Source organism: Cyanistes caeruleus, chromosome 4, assembly GCF_971803275.1.
Source record: "Cyanistes caeruleus chromosome 4, bCyaCae1.hap1.1, whole genome shotgun sequence".
Classification (NCBI taxonomy): Eukaryota; Metazoa; Chordata; class Aves; order Passeriformes; family Paridae; genus Cyanistes; species Cyanistes caeruleus.
In genome coordinates, this window is record NC_141704.1 from 75670033 (window position 1) to 75692427 (window position 22395).

At 40.7% G+C, this 22395-nt stretch overlaps 1 protein-coding gene across 19 annotated transcripts in view; it reads right to left on the reverse strand.

Annotated features, from left to right (window-relative positions):
- Nucleotides 1-4201: 4201 nt before the first annotated feature.
- The window catches only part of LOC111923346 (uncharacterized), a 261072-nt gene continuing 242878 nt past the window's right edge, over nt 4202-22395 (reverse strand). For 7 of the 19 annotated variants that reach the window (XR_015285921.1, XR_015285913.1, XR_015285919.1 and 4 more), the window contains one exon: nt 17950-21374. The gene's annotated coding sequence lies outside the window, so the exon portion shown is untranslated. Of the gene's footprint in view, nt 6322-7853; nt 11093-11519; nt 11661-12962; nt 14728-17183; nt 17312-17949; nt 21404-22395 lie in introns of those variants that run through there. The other 12 variants (XR_015285909.1, XR_015285914.1, XR_015285917.1 and 9 more) reach the window with 7 other exon arrangements.

The window sequence follows — 22395 nt, forward strand, 5'->3', positions numbered from 1 at the left end:
GAGACTGGACTGAAACCTCCCAGATCCCGGAGCGCTGTGAAGTGTGTTTTAATAATTTCATCACAAGTGAGTCGTTTTTGTCACCAAAAGTGAGATATTCAAAGGACTTGTCTTACTGTGTAAAGGAAGGGTAAAACTATCTTTTTTCACAATAGGGAAATGCCTATTTACCGTATCAGGAACAATTTAATTTTCAGTTTAGATGTTTACTTTAAGAACCATCTAAGAGTGGTAGTTTTTATTTGTGTTATTTCAAAGTGCATCAAGTGTTTCTCACTCTCTTCCAAATGTTAATTAACACTAGATATTTATGTGTAAACAGCTGCTCCCTTTCCACTGATTGAGAAACCTCCTTAGCACACTTTGCTTTATAAAATCTCACTTGGGCTCCTTAAGGATGGAAATATTTTTGTTTACATTTGTATAAGCAAGCTGGACAGGGAAAACCCAGAACACAAACCTCTGGAAGGTGAACATAAGACACATCAGGGAACTCATCTACAACTGTCTTTTAACCTGGTTCCTTGTTGGGTTTTGATTTGTGTTGGAGACTAGGCATGAACAGTGTCCCACAACCAAACAAGTCTTTATACCATCAAATTCTTAGTGTGACTGGTGCTCATTACTTTTTATTGTAGAACAATTGAAAGTGTCTATGTGACTTAGGAACACAGATTTCTTTGAAAACCAAGTGGATATTTTGGCCTAGGTTTTTTGATACCTTTGTCTTGCTTTGTTAAGCAGTGCTGGTGCTGATTTTTTGGCAAAATCTGAGCATGCACATCACTGAATCCCAGATCCTAACAGACATCTTCCCAGGCTCTCATCTCCCAGTTTTTGTAATGGAAGCTAATACCTGGATTCCTTCATGGATAACCATCCATGAGTCACATGGATCAGAGAAATGCCAATATAGCTTTAAAATGTTTTGTTAATATTCCTGTCATTCAAGATTAGTGTGCTGTTCTTAGGGCTGGGCAGTTTTGGCCACCACAGTAAGAAAGCCCTAAAGATCTTAAAGAAGGGACATGAGAATGGTGAAGGATCTGGAGGGGCCATATGAGGAGTGGCTGAATCACTTCGTCAGTGACTTGGTCAGTTCAGATGGAGAAAATAGGACTGGGGGGACCTCACTGCAGTCTGCAGCTTCCTCCTGAAGGGCAACTCCAATCTCTGCTTCTCTGGGACCAGGGATAGGCTGGAGCTGTGTCAGGGGAGGGTCACACTGGACATCAGGGAAAGGTCCTTCCCCCAGAGGGTGCTGGGCACTGAACAGGCTCCCAGGAATGGTCATGGTCCCAAGGCTTCCAGAGCTCCAGGAGTGTTTGGACAGCGCTCTCAGGGATGCACAGGGTGGGATTGTTGGCGTGTCTGTGCAGGGCCAGGAGTTGGACTCAATGATCCTTGTGGGTCCCGCCCAACTCAGGATATTCTGTGATTCTGTGAATCTACTGTTTACCTCCCAGTAAGAGCACAATGCTGGGACCAGGCCCCATGTGGGAACCCTTTCTGAGCCCAAGGGCAGGCTTTCTGAATGTCCCAACAAGCACCAGCTCTCTCCCTGCACCCACAACTGCCCCTTCTGTTTAGCAAGACAGGGTGTGCCATGTCACACCAGTACCAGCATGGACTGGCACACCAGTTACAGTCTTACTGGGCTTTTGGATCCTCCCCCAGTATAAATACCCCTTTGCAATTCACCCTTTCAGCAGAGTGCCCAGGAACCACTCCTGTGTTCTATGGTTTTCCTCTGCTGCAGCCATGGAGGAGGACTCCCCCAGCAGCTGCACTCCAGGGCACTCACACATGGGCAAGGCTGGATGTTCACAGGTGGGGCTGGCAGCACATGTCATTAGGGTAGTTATTGGGGTTGTCTGTAAATGTCTACCTTTGCTTTAGTGTTTTGCGAAATGAAGTAAAAATTTTTACATTGGGTAACTGGTTTCAGAGAATAAGGAGGTTTACTCATGTTTAAAAACCCAACAAAACTCTAAGAGCCTTAAAAAGGTAGAAGAGGCAGTACACCTCACACATCCACACAGTGGAGATCCAAAGTTCAATGGTGGCTTCAATGTCAGAGAGCTGCTTAATGTCTTCTCTGTCCCTTCTCTCAAAACACCACACTCTTTCTCCAGGGCACGGAAGGGAATCGAAAGACTAAAATCCTGGCCTCACAGAAAATTCCACACCCAATTTTTACCTGGCTTGTTGTAAGCAAATGCACAGGCTTTGTTCCAGCAAGATGTTTTAAGCTTCTGCTCATCAATGCTCATCAATTAATACTTGCACACTAAATTGAAGAGAGATTAAGCGGACACATGCTACATAAAATGCATGCCATGATAAACATTTCTCATGTGATGTGTACTCATGATTAAGCTCTTTCCTCACACCAGATGTGTGCAACAAACAGCATAACACCTCAAGAAGTGGCAATGCTGACTGGAGTTTTAAAAAAACCTCAGCTGTTCTTCCCTTGTGGTTCTAGCAGGCCAAGCTGCTGCTTACATTTGGATACAAACATTTTCAGTGTGCAGTTCTGGGAAATACTCGGTGCCCCCGTGCTGTGCCTTCAAGTTTCTGGTGGAGTGTCATTAGCTGTTAATGACAGCCACTGCTAAGGACAGGCCTGATTATCTGCAGGCTCACACACTGCCAAGTACAGGCACATGGTTTTGCATTTACAGTTGATCCTAGAGAGGAGAACACTGTGGATATTTTTGGCTCTTTATTTTAATGGGATTGCCAGAACAACTAGAATCTGAAAACTCACAGCTCATTACCAAGAGCAAAATGCTGACCCAGGCAGAGCCATAAGATTTGAAAACTACTTCAGAGTTGAGATCTAACAGGCTGCTGTAGAATGTGGACAGTGTTCTCTCTTTGTTAACCCCCTTGTCCCAGAGAGAACATTCTCTCTGTATTTATGGAATGCAAGACTGTGCTGTCCAGCCTGTTCTGCACCCTGGAGAGCAGCAGGATGCTTTAGGCTACATGCAATGCAATCACTACCCCAGCTTGTCTCATGTTCACACTGCAGTCCTGAGGCTGCAAGAAAGAGCTCAGGACCTGCAGTGCTGCATCAAGAGATACACAGCCAGAGGAATGGAGATTAAAACCAGTCACAGTGTTGCCTGTTCTTCTGTGGGTGTTTCAGACATGTACTAACTTTTCCTCCTGCACCAACAGTGTTTATCTATCTCTATGAACCCAAGTCAAAAACCCTTCCAAACCTTTGGTAAAGGTATGAACAAAAGGCCTTGTTTCGAGGTGTTGAATGACCTCAAATACCACCTGACTCCAGAAAATGTGTGGTGTTTTTGGACCAGAGAGGCAATAAAATACCCGCTTTTGCTGCTGAATACAAGAGTTATTCCATTTGCTATCACCATGCATGTCACAGCTCTCCCAGCTAAAGAGATGAGGGGAAACGTTCTCAGGGAAGGTGGGCTTGCCTTTATAGCATGGCACACAGAAACACAGGATTACAACTACCTTCAATTTTGACTCCAGTTTATGGTAACAGGCTGCTGTATAATCAAAATATATACTAATGGCTATACAAAACCAGTCTGATACCTCTGGACTCAAGGTAACCTTAAGGTTTACAGGACTCCTATTTCAGGGTGTGTTTTGCACATGGGAGAATGATTTCTGTTTCTACAACCAAATTCAGCACCTTGTTGTTATATTCCCTCTCTTCCACAGATTTTTCTTGTAAGACTCTAAAGTTCATATTCTCAAAATATCTTTAATGACCAAACATTTTTTGTCCATAGTTTTTCAGGTGCAATTTGTGCTTTTTAGATAGCAGAGAATTCTTTCAGGGGCACTAAATGTCATTAAATGAGCTTGTTATGAGAAACTGAGGGACTAAATAGATGTCTGGTTTTGATTTTTAAATTCTCATTCTTGATTTTCATTATTACAGCTTTTCCTTTGCAATGTAAACCTTACCTGCTGAAGAATGTTGTATGACTTAACCTAGTACTATTTGTAAAACACTTCAAGGTTCCTGAGGGAGAGATAAGGCTGAACTAAACCAGGGCATTGTGAGTAAAATTTGCTGCACTCAAACTTAGATGTCAAGGAAATACAAACTTCCTGAATGCAAGTTCGCAACATTTTGGAAATCATTTCCCCCAGTAACTTCATCCCACTCAAATGAACGAGAAATGAAACAGATTGAGAGCAGGCAAACTTTGAAATAAATAAAACTTCTTTAATTCAATTTTTCATGATGAAGACTTAAGAAAGGGTAATTATTTTGCAGGCAGTTAACAAAACTCTATACTTAAAATCTAAATTTAGAGCTATCAGGGACAGCATAGGAACAATAGGTACCTAGACTTACTTTGCTAGTCTCAGAAGTATATCTCAGGAGTGTATTTTAGCTCTTGTTTCTCTGTGAATTAAGACACTGATGTTGTTATGCTGCCTATCAGGGAAGGCAGTAGGTTGTATAGTTATCTCCTGATTGGGGCAAAATCACTACCCTGAAACCACACAACCTACTACCTCATCCTGTTATAGCATCATGTGCATCTTCTGAAGGAAACATTTCACTGTTTGTAAGTAAATTACCTTATCACTCTCAGCCCACTCATTTCTTAGCCTTAGAAAGGCCATGTGTGACCTCTCAGCCCTTCCCCACAGCTCTGCCTGGGAGTCAGACAGAAGTTGTGGAGGGATTCCAGAGACAGGACAACTGCAGTGGCAAAGACTGTCCCTCCCAAACTAGCAATATTTAATAAAAAATAGTTAAATCAGTGTCCAAAACTGACTAAAGAGACCTCTTACTTAGAGTTCAAGAATTTACCAGTTCCAGGGCAGGACACGACTGACTGGGAGACATCCTCTTAGGGTTTTGTCCAGCTCATCCCTTTGTAGTTTCTCAAACAGCCTACACCAAGTGGATTTAAACAGCTGCTGAATCAAAAGTACCATTTTTATGTTCAATATGAATACAAACGACAGAGAACAAGGGAGAAACGGATCAGCTCTTTCCAAGTGGCCACTCCCATGGCAGTCCCAGACAGCTGCGTGTGAGCAAATCCACTGCGGACTGGGTTGTACCTCTGTGTCCTGGCACTCACACCCCACCTGCTCTCCAAATGCCAGAAGGAAACGGCTTTGGAGCCTGAGTGAGAAATACAGGAATCTAAACACTCTAAGGACATTTGTGTACAAGAACCAAACACGTAGACAGAGCCCAGATACAGTTGAAAAATATCTGCGTAGTCTTTTGGAGACATCCAGCGCTGACATCACAGCCACTTCAGGAAAGACAGTAGATTGTATAGTTATCTGACAGGCAGGGCATAGCCCTAAAACTATACAACCTACTACCTCACCCCAAAGGACAGTCACACTCTGATCACAGAAAGCACAGGCTGTATTCCCAGACAGCTGAATTGCTTGGTGACAATCTAGAAGACAAAAAACTCTGGAGACAAACGTTAACAGTCTTGAATTTGAAACAGTTTGCTATATACCAGTCAACATTCTGCTTAATGAGCTCCAGTTCCATGTTTGAAATGTTTAATAGCTTTGCAACTTGTGAAGTCATGTCAGTGACAAGATACACAAGGGAAACAGGATACAGCATTCATTTTTAATAACTGTACTTGTGTACTTCCATCTCCTACATGACTGTACCATATCAAACCTTGGGAAAGGCATCACTATGACTTAGAATGGATGCTTAGAGGGATTGTTTAACATGCTTCTAGATATTCCTCCATCCTAATGGGGAAGAACTGAGGTTCTCTAAGTGAATTTCCCAAGTTTTGCATAGGTAAACCCCAAAGACTGAGCAATGAATTTGTCAAGACTGTGAGGAATTATGTCTTACTCAGCAATACTCCTAACTGAGCAGTAACCCAGCTCTGAATTGAAGACCAAATTAAACGCACCCCACTGTACCACACAGACATTGGTTAGGGGGATGAGTAGAACTGCCACTACAGCATCAGCCTCTGAGTTCAAGGGGGCTGTTATTCCCTGCCAGCTGGTTTGACAGACAATAACACTTCCCATTCAGAGCAGATCTAAAGAAGTGGGAATAACTGAGATATCAGTCTGTATTCTAATATAAACAGTGCTTTAATAAATAAGTAAACTTTTAAAACGAACACCCTACCTTAATCAGCAAACTAACCTTTTGCTAGTTAAAGAACACAATAAATGCTGCATCCATCAGCCCCACATGTATCAAGGAGAGTTGTTTCACTCAGCAAATCTCGCCCAGAGGGCAGTTGGTCACACTGCAGGGGGATGGAAGCCATCTGCCCTGGCTTTCAGCATCACTAATGTGGGGATCTGAAAAGAGAGGAGCAAGACAAACCACACATACCTAAATTGCATTTCACTGCACACTGAAACAATTATAAGGTGGGTGATAACACATGCAAAAACAGAGAGCAGCTTCTTTCTCCAGGAGAACCACACACAGCAATAACTTTCCCATTCACCTGTTACTACCATAATTACACCATGGCTCATGGGGACCCCTACTCAAAAGAGGCAGGAAAGAGAAAAGTATAGTGAAGAGAGAATTATTTTTTATTATATTGACTTGAATGTTAGCAGCATTGCAGAGACAGGCAGAGAGGTATCAGGTACTTCACCTTCAAGGAACAAACACATTTAAATGAAGCAGACAAGGAAGGAGAATGCAGATATCTGACCAAATTGGATATCAATGTGTTAATCTATAAAGGACAATGTTATGCCATCAATGTCAAAGATCATTTCACTGTAGTGGGCTGAGACCATGTAGAAAGAGATCACTGGTTGCTGTTAGCTGCACAGGGCGCTATTTGTTGGACAAAACAGCACAGGTGCAACTCTGACCATGCTGAGATCACTGCAAAGAAGGAAACACTGTCTAGTCCTGTATTTCATCTCTTGGAACCTCAAAGCCCTTGCAGGCCAAAAAAGGTGATATTCTTTCAATACCATAATGAAGGAATACCTTGAGAGACATTAACATTTCATCAATGTAAAAGCCCCCCAAAACTGCTGCCAGAAGCCACTCAACCTCTACAAAGAACCCTTTTGGAAAGCTCTCCAACAGAAAGCCTGATAGTCTTCTCTATGTACTTAAGGATTTTAAATCTCAGAATTTTCTGAGTACCAGCTTTTTGGCATGGTCAATTACTCTCCCAATATTCCTCTGAAAAAAACCCCCTACCCTGTACCTCTGTTTTTTAGATAAAATATTTTAAAATAAACAAGTTCTTTACATGTGCAATCAGAGATCTCAGTACCTTTTCCTAAGAGCCAAGAATGTGAAGTGGAGCTAAACTTCTGTGCAGTTTCAGCAAGGTTGGAGGTGTTGCACAATCACCTCTCAGAAAGTATTTTCTCTGTAAAATAATCCCTGTACTTATATCAATAGAATATCTTTACATAATATAATTGGAGGAAAGCTCAGTATTGTGTGACTTCAAAGTGTGACTTTTTGTAAGAATCTACTTTATAGTGGAAGGATAAAAACAACGTAACCTTTCAGAACAGCGACTCTGTGCTGGATGGTCCAGTTCCAAGAACCAGTCTGACTATAAAAGGATGCATTCACAGTAGTGAAAAGCCCAAACTACCCCACAGACCCATCCAACTCCAATGACAGGGAATTTTGAATGAAGAACTTAAGTTGATCTCAGTGACTATAAGAGACAGAAATATAGATCAAAAGAAAAGCAACATTCTGGAGTATGCTCTAGGGATTGACACTGCCTATCTTTAATATATCTGGACTTACACTTTTGGGGCTAATGCTAGGTGGGATACTGGAAAATGTTCATCCCTGTTGAAAAAATGGTGAACTTTAACTGATCATTTCTAAAGGATTTATTTTCTCTGATAATGATATTAGAGATTCTTTTCTCTAGGGGCTGTGATGATATAATGTTGCCTTAATGCATATTTTCCCACAAAAGTAGTACTTTGTTAATTCGTAGTGATATTGAGATAATTATTTGTAAAGTACCATAAACTCTGTGTAACAGTATTTTCTGTAAGATCTGTTATTATGGGTATTAGTAATACTCATTAGCAGACAAAAATGGAAAAGAATGTGCTTTATCCAACACCTAAAATTAATTAGTTTTCTGCTCTCACAAGCTGCCCATAAACTTTTAATTGACTAGATCACCAAACAAGGATGAACTTTAAAACAATTAATGAAAGAAAAAGACATGTTCATTTTCCTTCTATGAAGACGACAGGCACAAGAAATAGCTATCTGGCAATAGTTATGTTTTTAGTTTAACAACTGTTTAATGCTAGGAAAAATATGACATTTCCATATTCCAACTCTTACTGAAAAATGTCTTGGAACTGATGTTAATAAGTACCTCAGTAGTCACTTTTCAAAAGGCAGGGGGCCAAGTCTACTATTTCTGTGATGTTACAGGAAAGCAGACAGTTTTAAAGCAGAGTTGTTATACAACTGAAAGTCTTACTAATGAACAGACTGGAACAGCACAGAACAAGCATTTTGTGATTTCAAGGTACCTTCCCCATAAAACCTTGTGAGGATTTACAAAAGTTAAGTCTCCCTGGCTCCCAGGAAGAAGGAAATGCCCCAGATGTGTGCTCTTGGAGTACACTGTGATTAGCAGGGAAGAAGAGTACTTGAAGGCTCTCCAAGGCAGGGACATTCCCCAGCAAGGTCTGGGGTCTGGATGCAGGCCAGACCAGCAGTTTCCAATCTCTGCATGCAATAATTGCCTTCTGGCTTCCCAAGTGATGCACTGTCCCACTCTGCTCCTAAAGACTATTTATTCATGATTAGAAATGTCACCAACATTTTTAGGAAGAGCACTGTGGAGGATGTGGCTGAGGATATGCCACGGTGGACACTGCAGCCAAGGGAAGCCTCCTGATCAAATTCAGCAGGGCTTGGATTAGGCAGGAGAACTGCCACACCCTTCTTCTGAGGCAGGACTGTGGCAAAGCAGTATTGTGGCAGCTAACCCTCCTAGAGACTTCATTTCTCATAGGAGGGAAGGATTCAGTTTCCTTGGATTTATGTATGACAAACTCCACACAGTGTATTTTAAAATATATTTTTAACTAAATATAATGAAAATGACACACTGCCTTCATATAGAATGCAAACTTCAAGAAGAAAAAAACACTCTACAAACAGATGTTGTGACACCTGTGAAATACAGCATGTGCAGCAATCTCACTCTACTTGAATACAGTTGCTCCTAAAATGGCAAAAAACAACTCTTTCCCCATTTGTGAAACTTTCCCGTAATTTAATAATACAGGACAGATTCTGCCAGAACTTCAGGCAGGTACAATGGCAAAAACTCACAGGACCAGACCTCCACAGCCTCCCCCATTCAAAGGAGGTGCACAGGATTTTCTAAGGTTCAGGGGGGCTCCTCTTCTGCACAAGTATCTGTTTCAGCTGCAGAGCATTTGCTGTGTCCAGCAGCTTGCCCACATCTACACCTGGGCATTAAGCAGGCCAGGCTGTAAGTAGGGGAGCAAATTTATGGCTCCATCTGTTGTGATAAAGCACAAAAGAGGGATGAACTTTGCTCATCCACGGCATTTATCGGAGCTGGAGCAGTCAGGTGTGCTGTCCTGCTTTGTACAAACCATTGGCACATTTTTGCAGAGAAGCATTTTCCTCAGATTCATTAGGGAGACTTCTTTTAAGAAGGGGAGCAATTCACACACTACTGAGATCAACACTACACCCTCACTTGGCTTCAGTAGCTTTGAAGGAAGCCCTGATTATCCAATATAACACAAATTATGAGACACAGAAGTTCAAAATGACACTTTTGGATGTGTAGCAAGCTTACACATCAAAAAGAATTTAGGGGACAATGACTATTTTTAATTTCTGTTAAAATCAGTTATATAAATTTTGTACATCCTTTATTACACAGAACATCATAGGCAGTGCAACATGGCTCTTTATAATAAATATGTATTCAGTGAAACCATTGTCATCAAACTGTTTACAAGTATTTGGGGAAAAGGAGCAGCTGTGAAATGAGTCAGAACTCTGGCGAAATGTCTCTGAGCTCTGCAGTATTTTCTGTATGTTTCTGAAGTCTGAACATTTCATGTATGGGGGAAAAAAAAAGGCAACAGAATGTAAAAATATTTAAATACATCAGCTTAAATAGGTCATCTCCCATACCTGACTACCATATTGCCTGACTACCAGCCAGACCTACACAGGAACTTCCTCACTCTTGTGTGGAACCATGCTAAAGTCAGGGAAATTCCTCCACAGAAACAACATTTCAGAGAATTTTACAATGGTTATCAGAAAATGGAATGTGCTTAATGTCAGCTGCTCTAACTCCTTGACTGGGTGCAGGGAGGTCTGACAAGCAGCAGATCCATGGAGCTGGGGCTGGGTGTGCACCAAAGGTGTTCTGCATCACCACAGACATTTTCTACAGGTATTATGTTAGCATTTCATACACCTTCTGTTCTGTGAAATGCCTGGAATGTTAAACATGCTTCAAAATGGACTGCATTAGGAAAAAGATTGTTCTCCATGAAAAATACACCTCATTTTTCTTGGAGGTGGGATCATGTCTTCTGCTTAGGAAAACTGCAGTACCTGCACTGACAAAATAGTTATTTTTCTATTATCTATTTATCTTGGTATTTTTCTTATATACTACTCTGAATGCTAAAAAGCCACAAAAGCTGGTATTCCAGAATGATGAATGAGAATGAAGAAACACTTGATATTTCAAAGCCTCCACAAATACAGAAATAAAACCAGGGCTAAACACTGGCAGCTCTCTATCTGTTGTATTTGTGATCTTAAGCAAATAAACATTTAAAGAGACATATTTTTAAAAAAATAAGCTGTGAAAGACATCACAGAACTGTTCTGTGTATTATAAGCTATTAGTTTTGTAGGACTTGAAAGATCAAGCTCCTGTTTTCCTGACATAATCTTTCCATCTCCTGGCTTCCCAGCTGAGCTGCTGCACTTGCCTCCACCGTATCCCTGAGCTCTCCATGGCAGAGATGAGAACCACACCAGATCCTAATGCCCAGAAATCAGGGCAAATCCAGAGACCAGGGGAGGTGAAACCTGTGTGGAAATGGCAAATCCATCAGGTAAGTGAGGTACACTTTATGAAAAACAAATGTTACAGGTACTGTTGCTATCTTACCATGTGTAAAAAGAAAAGTGCAAGGGCTGGATTATCCGGGAAATGAACCCAGCAAGAGGGGATAAAACTGTGACAAATTAGGGATTGGTTTTTATTAGGAAAAGAGCAAAGAGAATGTGTCAGGTTTATTTTCTCTTGGCAGATGAAGACAGCAAGAGTAAAAAGGGGCATAGAACACCTCTCTTACAGTATTTCCTAAACATTCCTCAGTTATCTCCATGCTCCTGGGAGGACTGTATTCATGCAGATCACACAAAAATTAAATGTTAATGACAACCCCCACAAATATTCACTAATTTTAGGATGTTGAGCAATGTACCTTATATTTGAAAGAGCTGAGCTCACCTAACTCGGCTGACATCACCTGGATTTGCCTTAACATCTCTGAACACAAAACTGGACACTTAAACTGATCACCCTCATCTTTGACTTGATATGTGATGTCCAGCTCTCCAAAATTGCACCTTTCCCACTCCAGCTAAAGCCCTGTGAAAATAAAAACTGGGCACAGTCAGTGATACAGAGAACAGTCAGTATCACAGTTTTCCAGTCTCTCCAGCTAAACACTCAGACATTTCATGAGCAATTATTTGAGTGGTATTTTTAATTATTTTTGGATGGAAAACACCTTTACTACACAGAGAATCTTTAATAAGCTATCTGATTTTAAGTAAAGTGGATTTGGCTTTTTAGTATGTGCAATTCATACAGTGTCACACCTAACCTATGTGACACCACTGAGAAAGTGCTATTTTTTCCAGTTCCTTATAGAAGCTAAGAAAAATTGAATTGAGTCACATCTTCTTTAAAAAATACCATTCCCAATCTCAATCCACTAATACCTTTTTGGGAAAACTGAATTTTCACTGCGAAATGGATGCAGGTCCTTGAAAATTGTTTTTCTTTAAAATAAATAAACTAGTATGTGCAAATCCTAATGCAATTAAGCACCAAGAAGGAATCTCTGTCATGGTAAGCCTCAACAAGAAACCAAAATTCATTCTGCAGAATGCAACCATGCTAATAATTATAGTTGGCAGAAAATGGCATCTGGCCTTTCTCCTGTAAGGCTTTCATTTTAAATTTTAGCCCTTAGTGAGATCAAGCAGCTGACAAGTAGGAGTGAATGAATTAGTGGTCTGGGACCCAGGAGTAGGTCAAAGCTCCGAATAAGCTAGTGTTACCTGGATTTAGCCAAAAATTCTGTATTTACATCAATGCATCCTTACATTTGCCATCACCACAAACAAGATAAAATTAATTGGGTGCTCATGAAGAAGGAGCTTTATACGATGGCAGACAAGCAAAATACATTCTTTATGAACTGTTCCATTTGTGATGACCACTTTAGAGCCTGCAGCATTTGAAATTGTGGATAACATTTTATGGAAAGCTGGCATGAAACCACTGTTCTGTGTAGTATGTTTATTTTAAAATATTGTTAAAAGCCTAAAATGAATTTCTATTGCAGAACAATGTTCTGGAGTCTGGACTGCATTTGGGGGTTGAGCCAGTGGGCTTGGTTCAACCTGACAGAAAGCCAGCAGAGGCCTCTAAGTCCACATGCATTAACACAGAGAAATCATTTGTACAGGCATTGCAAACCCAAGCTGCAGTTTGTTTCTGGTTACTTTTGCGGCTTGGAGAGGGTGTGAAGCTATAGATTGCAAGAGCAAGTGTTGTCCCTGACCCTGTTAGCCATTTTTGTGTCTCTGTAAGGGGACCTCCAGGACCTTGCCACTAGTGACACTCTCAGTTATCAAATTCCTTGTCTCCTTTTAGTGACTGTTTTTCTTTGGTTACCAGTACAGATCCCTGTGCACTGCAACAGCTTTATCATCACCCTGGGATGGGATGCTGTCTCAAGCTGTGTTATGATTTCAGAAGCACACACTTGTGCTTTGTCACAATGACTTTGCCTCTGCTTTGACCAGTTGTTTTCCATCCGGAGCATTCCAATGACGCTACCAAGAGGATTTATACACACACTCACCCAGCCCAGCTTTACGTGAGTCTTTAGAAAGCAAAGGGGAACCACTGAAAATTGCCATTTTCACACCAGGGCCATTCTGCCCACCTGTGCCTGTGGTGAGGCAGGCACCTGCCTGCCCACCTCACCTTCGCTGAGGGGGCGAAGGCTTTTGCAGCGCTGGGGTGAGCGGGCAGCACCATTGACACGGCACTTGCTGGCAAAAGAGAATTCCTCATGAATTCCAGGCTTGAGGCTTGGGGCTCAGACACACAGCACTGCCTGTGCTCAGCTCCACACAACCTTCTCTTTTCTCAGGTGACTGGGGCTCTCCATAGATGGACACTAGTGTGAGTTTTTGTACCTGAGCCTAAAGCTTTCACTGGTTAAACATTCATGAGTGGGCTGAAGTGGTGGTAAAGAGCGAGCAGATCTTTGCCAGAGCTCCATGGTGTGTTTGACTCTCTGTGTCCATTATTCATGATGCTGCTGCTAAAGGCCCTAATTTTACATAAACGGAAGTCACAAGAGAACTGTTACAAGGAGCAACCAGGAAAAGCACAGGGAAAGAGTGCCTTGTCAGTCAGCATTAAAAACACAGTTCAGTATTGCATTTTCTGATTGTAAAACCTCTTGGGAGACAAAATATGCAACACATTTTCTCTGAAGAGTAAGAAACTGAAACTTAAAATCTTGTAGATGGTCTTTAGAATCAATTCCTTCATGTCATGTGCACAACTCCATTCCAATTCTCCACATATGAAAAATACTTAACCTCTTAGCTCCAAATTAATCTGCCTTACAGTTCCTTTTAGCTCCTGTTTAAAATCTACAAATTCTATCTTGGCTATCATGTAAGTTATTGCCTACTCAGGGATGACAGACTTCAGAATTTAACATCTGTCACGCAAGGAGCAGATTATACCTTCTCTGAAGTCAGAAACATGCCCATTACTAGTATCACCTGAGAAATAGAGCAAGCAGATTTGGTGCAAATGAAATAATTGATTCCCTTCCCTTATCAACACAAAAGATAAGAGCCATATAAAAGCACCTGTTTTTCTATCTCAAGCATTTGTAGCAAACACTCTGGACAGTATTTCAATATTTTCCTGCTGCAGAAGTAAGTTTTAGGCACAGAATCCATGACATGTAAATTAAGATATATTTCACAAGTTATCTTGGTTGTGAAAGTAGGTCATGCATTTAAGGCATTTCTAGACTCTTGATGTAAATATTCTGAAAATATTTTTGTGTGTATAGGAAGTTTTAATTATTTATCAGTCTTCATTCTCTGGAATGAAGGAACAGATATTTCTAAGAGTCTTCATAGGGTATTAAGTACTACTTTGCAACCTCTTACAACCTTATATATAGTGCACATTTTGTTCCTAATGGAACTGCATGCTAGGACATCTCAAAAAAGCTAATACAGTAGAAAAAGTTACCTGTGAAGATCCCAGACTGCACAGGTAGGGAGCCTGAATAAACAATACCATGACATTTTCAAACATTTACTAACTTGTATTATTTTGGGACTCCTGGAATTTCCTCAAGACTGGTGCTGGGTATTTGTTCACCTGCCTATGAGCAAGTCATTCCATAAGCAAAGTAAGAGGGAAGAAAAAAAAAAAAGAGAAGAAAGTTAGAAAGCAATAGAGTCTATGTGTTTGTGATGTGAATTGAGTTTCCAGGCCAGAACTTTTATCGGAAGAATAAAAGAAACAGAGGCAATTTAACTCAGCACCACTATCAATTTATCCACTAGGTGTCACAAAATAATCATGCAACCAGAGGAAAAGCAATTATATGTAAAATATGTCAGTGTACTACATCAATGAAGTGCTGCTTTGAAATGAAATCTGTGATAAGAGCAGATGCAGGAAAATGTCATGGATCTCATGAATATGCATAAACTGTCAGGAGTGTATGGGAACCTGAGCCATGACACACAAAAGCTGTTGCTAACCATGGTGTATGTCATGTAATGGATTCACATACAAGCATTTTTATGTTTCATTAAAAAAAAGTCTTCCCAAATCCTAAAAGCAGTATTACCAGTCCTCAGAACTGCAAGATTTATGTTTCTTGCTTTTTAATGCAAGAAACATAAATGCATGTTTCTTTTAATGCTCCAGCTACTGGACAAATACATTGTATCAGATTCTCTACAAATATGTAAAAATCCCTCATGACTACAAGGAAAAAAATGCCAAGAAAACAAGTTCTGAAGGCTAAAACATATGAGGAAGAAAAACATAAATATTTCATTAATATTAGTATAAAATTACCACAAATGCCAAACACTGGAATTGGCAATAACATGTGACAGACACTCCTTAGATCCAGACTGTTCTTCTGGAAGGGCAGGGTAGAAAATTACCACATGGTTCTGGAGCCATTATTTTCCAGAAATTAACCTCTACTACATAGGCAGTTTTTTTGTTCTTAAATATTCGTAAAGTATTTAAAATTCATAATTACGTGTACACCTGCACTCATCCATAACACTGAGTCCATGAAAGAATTAAGGCTGGGCTGTTGAAATAGGCACCTTGATTCCCAAAATAGTTCTTTAATAACAGTAACTTTTCCTCAGAGTTGCATAAAATTTTTATGGGCCAAGTGGACCCCAGCATGAATTTATCATTATCTCTACTCACACATAATCCAGACAATTAAAAATGCTGTTATCACTAGCATATACATTATGAAGTAGAACAGGCTGGTTAGATAAGAAGAGGAAACACATCGAAACATATCCTGGACATTTTTTATCATCTAAACATAACAGTACCAGGGCTCCACATGCTCTGCTGCCAAGTGCCATTGCATAAAGCCAGCCTAAGCAATGTCAAAACCCCTTCCCCCTTGTGAAAAATGCAGTAAAGGAACATATCCCCAACCAGGGCACTGTATGTTTATACTGCAGTTTATATGTTTTATCCTGGCTGTAAAAACCAGGCTTTTTCAGTGTGTAAGCAAGCTCACATGACAAAGTTCAGATTTTTTTACATAGTCTTTCTCTGTAAGATGAGCTGTCTAAATGTCAGAGCTGGCCAACATTTTCCAAAGCTTTGAAATATTTTCTTACTTGGTGATCATAGGGAAGCTTTTCTTTCATACACTTTTCCCTCTTTTTTTTCAGCAACTCAGTTAAATACTTTTTGCTTCCAGGAACACAGGTACAAAGCTGAAAGAAATACCTTTTTGTTTGTTCATTTATTTCCAAAACTAGCATAACTTAATGTGTGTATGCTAAAGTAGTCTGATGTTGTGAAATACACTTTCAGAAAAACTCAGAACTCTGAAGTTCTCCCCACATTAAAACCATTATCTGACTTTAAAGAACTCTCTAGTGATGGCATTTAAGCTGGCAGAATTCAGTCTCCTGAATTCAGTAAGAATTTTGTTATCATGTAGTAAAACTGTGATTTCCCTTTAGGCAGAGTCATACAGAAAAATGCTGAGGTTACATAGGATTCATTACATAAACTCCTGACTCTGTGATGCCAGAAGGTGAATGAGCAGATGTACAGTATTATTAATCACACTTAAGGAACTTAAGTTGTTCCTTTTTGGTCTTTCAGTGATCCAAGTGCAATATATTTTTTTATTCCTTGTTGTGAAAGAATCAAAGAATGACAGAATAATCCATGTTGGAAGGGGACCCTAACAGCATCCAGACCAATTTCCTGTTCAAAGCAGGTCTAATTAATCAGGTTGCTGAGGCACACACCTAATTGCATCTTGGATACCTCTAAGAATGGAGAACCCACAACCTCTCTGGGCACCTGTTCCAGCCTTTGACCATTCTTTGGTTAAAAGATTTTCCTTGTATCTGACTGGAATTTCCTTTGTTCCAACTTGTGGCTGTCAGCCCTTGTTCTATTGCTGTGCAGCTCTGAGAAGAGCTGGGCTCCAGCTGTCATCAGCTCCACCGTGTGATCAGGCAGCTGCTGGCAGCACTGCAGGTCTCCCCTCTGTAGTGCCCTTCCCTGCCTGGACAGAGCCAGCTCTCCCAGCTTCTCTGTGCTCACCATGTGGCCCAGCTCTGAGGAGCCTGGTGGTGCTGCCTGGGGCAGAGTATGGGAGGTCTCACACTGCTGGGTGTCTCTCTTGCTCCCTAACTGGACACATCACAGATCAGAGGGATGGAGCAGCTCTGCTATGGAGAAAGGCAGAAAAAATTTGGATTGTTCAGCCTGGAGAAGAGAAGATTTGGGGTGACCTAATTGTCCCAGTACTTGAAGGGAGCCCACAGGAAAGACGGAAAGACAACTTATAACAGCCTGAAGTGATAGGACTGGGGGGAATGGCTTCAAATTGACAGAGGACAGGGTTAGATGGGATACTGGGAAGAAACTGTTCCCTGTGAGGGTGGTGACACCCTGGCACAGGTTGCCCAGATAATCTGGCTGCTGCACCCCTGGAAGTGCCCAAGCCCAGACTGGATGGGGCTGGGAGCAACCTGGGATAGTGGAAGGCATCCCTGCCCATGGCAGGGGGTTGGAATGAGATGAGTTTTAATGTGCCTCCCAACCAAACCATTCTGTGATTCTAAGGCAGTCTCTCCAGTGCTGTGAAGAGGGAGGATCACTGCTCAGAGCTGTGTTTTGCTCATGCAGTTACAGCTGCAGTTGGCACATGGCTTGTTAACCTATGCATCAGGACCCCCAGATCCTTTTCTGTAGAGCTGCTTCCTACACAGCTGCCCCCAGCCTGTTACATTATGATCTTGCTGATGACAGTATTTACACAGTATTTGATAATTTCTCAAATTATCAATATTAAAAGGTTTTATCATTTTTCTTTTTTTTTGAATTTCATCTATCCTAGGCCTTACTAGGCCTTGAAGTGCCACGAGTAGAACAGCTTTGGAATGTGAATGTGCTTCCTATTAGCTCTTAATGCCATAAATCTAAAATCCTTGATACTACTCTTAGAGCAGTGCTTTCACTCAAATCTTAAAAGAAGCTTTAGACAAGATAGTAAGACGCAGCAGCCACACAAGACACTTACTGCTGAGTAGGACAGGCCTGCAAATGCACAAGGATCAGAGGTCCTGCCCTTGTGCATCACTATTTCACTTACAACAGAATAATTTTAAATTACATTAAGAACTATAATCATATTCTACTATCACTTACTTTTTCATACCCTCTGCCACTAGAAATATGCTTGAAGATATCCATCCAGCCCCAAGTCACTATTCTGGGAAAGTTTCCATTTAGATGACAACATTAATGCTCATAACTACATGATTTTTTTAAGCTTAATTCAATATGAATAACTGGTTCAACTTGGTGTCTGCTGAAGAGTGAGCAGTTGGAAGGAACTGGTTAATCATTGTTTGCCATCTGCTTTGGAGAATCAGCACTGCACAGAACCTTTTCTGCAGCAAATAAAACCACAATGCACAAAGAGCACTAAAAGAAAATCCTGTTTTCAGCTATGAGGTGTTTTTTAGCGCTCCCTATCAGATTTCTTAGCCAAAAATGAAGGCCGCCTCTTTCAGATATTTGTTGTTCTCCTAGAAAGGCTCTGAATTCTCTAATCTTTCCAGTCTGTTTAATTAAAACCAACTCTAAGTTCTTCTGAACAGACAAGCCAGGACTTAAAACACTATATTCAGTCAAAAAGCTCATTTGCCTCCTCACAGAAAAACATCAACATAAAAAATAAAATCATTTGACTATCCATGCTGCTTTCTTGGCTCATCTTCCCCATCTGGTACATCTGACAAATGCTGTGTCATACTTGGAGAGGGAATGAAATTTCCATTTTTAGATTTTGGAATCCAGGAGTTCCTAAAAAAAAATCATTTACTTCAAAATGAGGAAAAATATATGTGAATGATGTAAAAATCTTCCACTTAAACACAGAAAAATTGGTGGGAAAAGGCACTTCCTAAACTGAGGTTTTCTTAAAATACACATTCCTAACAAGTGGCAAAAAGTATCAGAAGAAATGCTGAGCATGAGAAAACAAGTACTGCTAGGCTCACTCTGCTATCAAAGATCTAGCTGGGGGTCATAATTTAGGTTATTCAAGTCCTTTTTCAAGATTGATTAAAGTTCAATTTAGAAACATCAACAGGAAGCCCAGGCTCCAAAGTTCTTAATATTGAGACAGCCAAAGATTGCAGTCTTCCAGCAGAAAATCAAAACGTGTTCTTCTAGGCCTTGCAAATACCGAGCTCTCAGTGTATTCAGTCATTAAAAAAACTTGTCAGTGAAAAATATTTTTCCTTTAAAAAGCTCTTAAAATAAACAATGGGAAATGGTCCCTCTGACTTCTTGCTCCAGCCATAAATTTCAGTCATCCTCCTTTTCTCTGCAGATCTCCTGGGGTATTGAATCATGGAATCACAGAATGATTAAGGTTGGAAGGGACCTCAAAGATCATCCAGTTCCAGCTGCTGCCATGGGCAGGGACACCTTCCATTAGCCCAAGTCACTTCAAGCTCTGTCCAATTTGGCCTTGGACACTTCCAGAGATGAGGCAGCCACAGCTTCTCTGGGCAGCCTGTGCCAGGGCCTCACCATCCTCACTGGGAAGAATTTCTTCCAAATGTTCAATCCAAACCTACTCTCTGGAAGTGGGAAGCCATTCCTCATTGTCCTGTCACTCCAGGCCCTTATCCAAAGACCCTCTCCAGCTCTCTTGGAGACCCTCTGGCACTAGAAGGGGCTCTAAGGTCTCCCCAGAGCCTTCTCTTGAAGTAGTTTTATCTAATGACTGGGGAGACCTACTGTTGCAGATTCCTGAGACTTGACAGTTGTTTGCTATTTGAGATAACTGGTACCAACAGAGGTCTTAAAAAGAGATTATCCAGTAAGGCTTTGGAGACTTTAGGGTTCCAGACCTGGTATGGTCTAATGAGCACAACAGGACTCTCTGACAGTCCTATTGGGATTTTCCCTCTGTTACAGCTGGCAGTAAGAGAAAGAAAGATTTAATTAGCACAGAAGAGCTGCATTGCTTTCCAAGTACTCAGCAAAAAAATCTTTGGAACAGGAAAGTGAGCAAGGTGGGAGAGAGGAAGATCCTTTGGGTATGCAAAAATTTGAGTGAGCTGGATTAATTTACCAACTGGACCACATATTTATTTCATAATCTTGAGCAAATACTTGGGTTGAGTTCTCAGAAAAATAAGATCAGTTCTTCTGGCTTCTTTAGATGCTAGAATCAGACTTTTCAAGGGGAAACTGTTACTCAGCTGTCAGTCTCACTGAAAATGTTACAAGCTGACCCACACTGAAGGCTTTTAAAGATCTACCCCTATCTGTTGAGGTTATACATCTTAAAATATTCACAGCTGTGTTTCACTTCCACACCTGTAAAATATTGTGTTCTTCCTCTGTGTGCTGAGGAGAACAAATTTGTAATGTCCATGAACCAGCTTTGGGACTCTTCAGTGCTAAGATCATTTAGGGTACGTGGACTGACACAGGGACCACCTCCTACTTCTGGCTTTGACAAGAAGGGAACTGTGATTCTGTAACCCCCAAAGTCATGATCACAAGATGCCACAGATGCCAGGGCAGGTTGCTTGAAATTCAGTGAGGAATCTGGCCTTTAGTTATGGGAATGAGGAGGGCACTTTTAACTCCTCTTAACAGGGACAAGTGCCCCTTTTAGCACGTGTCTGTATTAACTGTTTGCTATGAAGGCTATTAGACAGTACCTCATTATAAGGCAGAGATGCTTAGATCAAGACCAGACCTTCATTTCTAGATTCAGCAATGTTCTTTGACATCTACAGGATATTTAACCAAATAATTGAGATGCTGGTTTTGAGAGATAAAAGCTATGTCAAAACAGACATCTAGTGTATCTTCAGTGTAGTGTATCTAGTGTAGTCTTAAATGTGTCTTAAAATACCCTGCATTTACCATAAAGGTCTCTAGCTTGCTTAAAATTTAACTAAAACACTGGACTTGGATACAGTAGGATTAATGGGCCCACTCAACACCAAACTCCTGGCATTCCAGATCACCCTCATAGCATTTCCTCAGAAGGAACACAAGTGTTTCTTGAAATTATTATTCTGGAATAATTTGCATCTCATTAAGGTGAGATTAGTACAGGTGAAGACAAGAAATACCTGCAAAAGGTCTCTCTTTGAGCACTCAGCTGGATCCAGCAGAGTTGAAAGTCAAAGGCCTTGCCAACAGAATTTCACACAACTGATTTCACATTATGCAGCTGTTTCTTCTGAGAAAGACCTGTCAGGAAGACGCATCAATAGTTTTTTCTGGAGGCATGAAAGAGCAGAAGAAAACAGATTAATAATGTTAGAGTATCACCCTTAAGCTGGGCAGGGATAAGTATCATCCTTAAACTGGGAACAGTAAAACATCTCATGTGGGAAGTACTTCCAGCCCATATCTATGTCAAGACACAGTTATATAGGGCTGCATTCTTGTAGAAACAAGCCAAGACAGACATAAGAAGTCTATACTCTGAATTTTTCCTATGGGTATCTCCACAGGAATGTCTTTGGTTGAGGATCATGTATTTATATATATATATATATATATTTTTTCCCCCATAAAAATCAGCAGCCTTTCTCTAGTATTCAACTCATCATTGACACTCCCCACTTTGCCACATCAACATTATATTTGAAGTATCAGTCATAGCATCCCATCAAAATTTAATAGCCACTTTCTATAATTGAAGCATATTAAGTCTTGGTTTCACCTATGCTAATGTTTATCTTTCTCCATCTTTTAAAATTCTAATGATATTAAAAATACAACACCTTTCTACAGCATGACTCAGAGTTGCGTAATATTTCTTTCTTCAGCTCATGGGAAAGGAAAGAGATACAAGCAAAGGCAGAATTCTCTATCCAAGTCTATAGCTTTATACTGAATCCTGAGTGTCAAACCAACAGGGCTTTTAAGAAGAATGTCAACAACTGTAACAGTTACATAAGACATAGTTAGAAAAATACTTTGCAAGGAAAAATGACAGTTTCTGTCACTTGAGAAGATGATTTATACTTCAGCTTTAGAATGCAAGCATGTGACCTGACATTTACTAAAGAAATCAAAGAGATGTTGAGAAAGATTACAAAAGGCAAAGCACTGATTGCCCTCTACCAGCAGCTCCTCTCTGTACTACAGAAAGATCTGCATAGTCTTCCTCTCAACATTATGCAAAAAAATAGAAAGGGAGGTTGCAACAACAGCTCTCCCTGTTGTCACGTTGTGCTGACTTGCTCCAGTTACGAAGGCCATC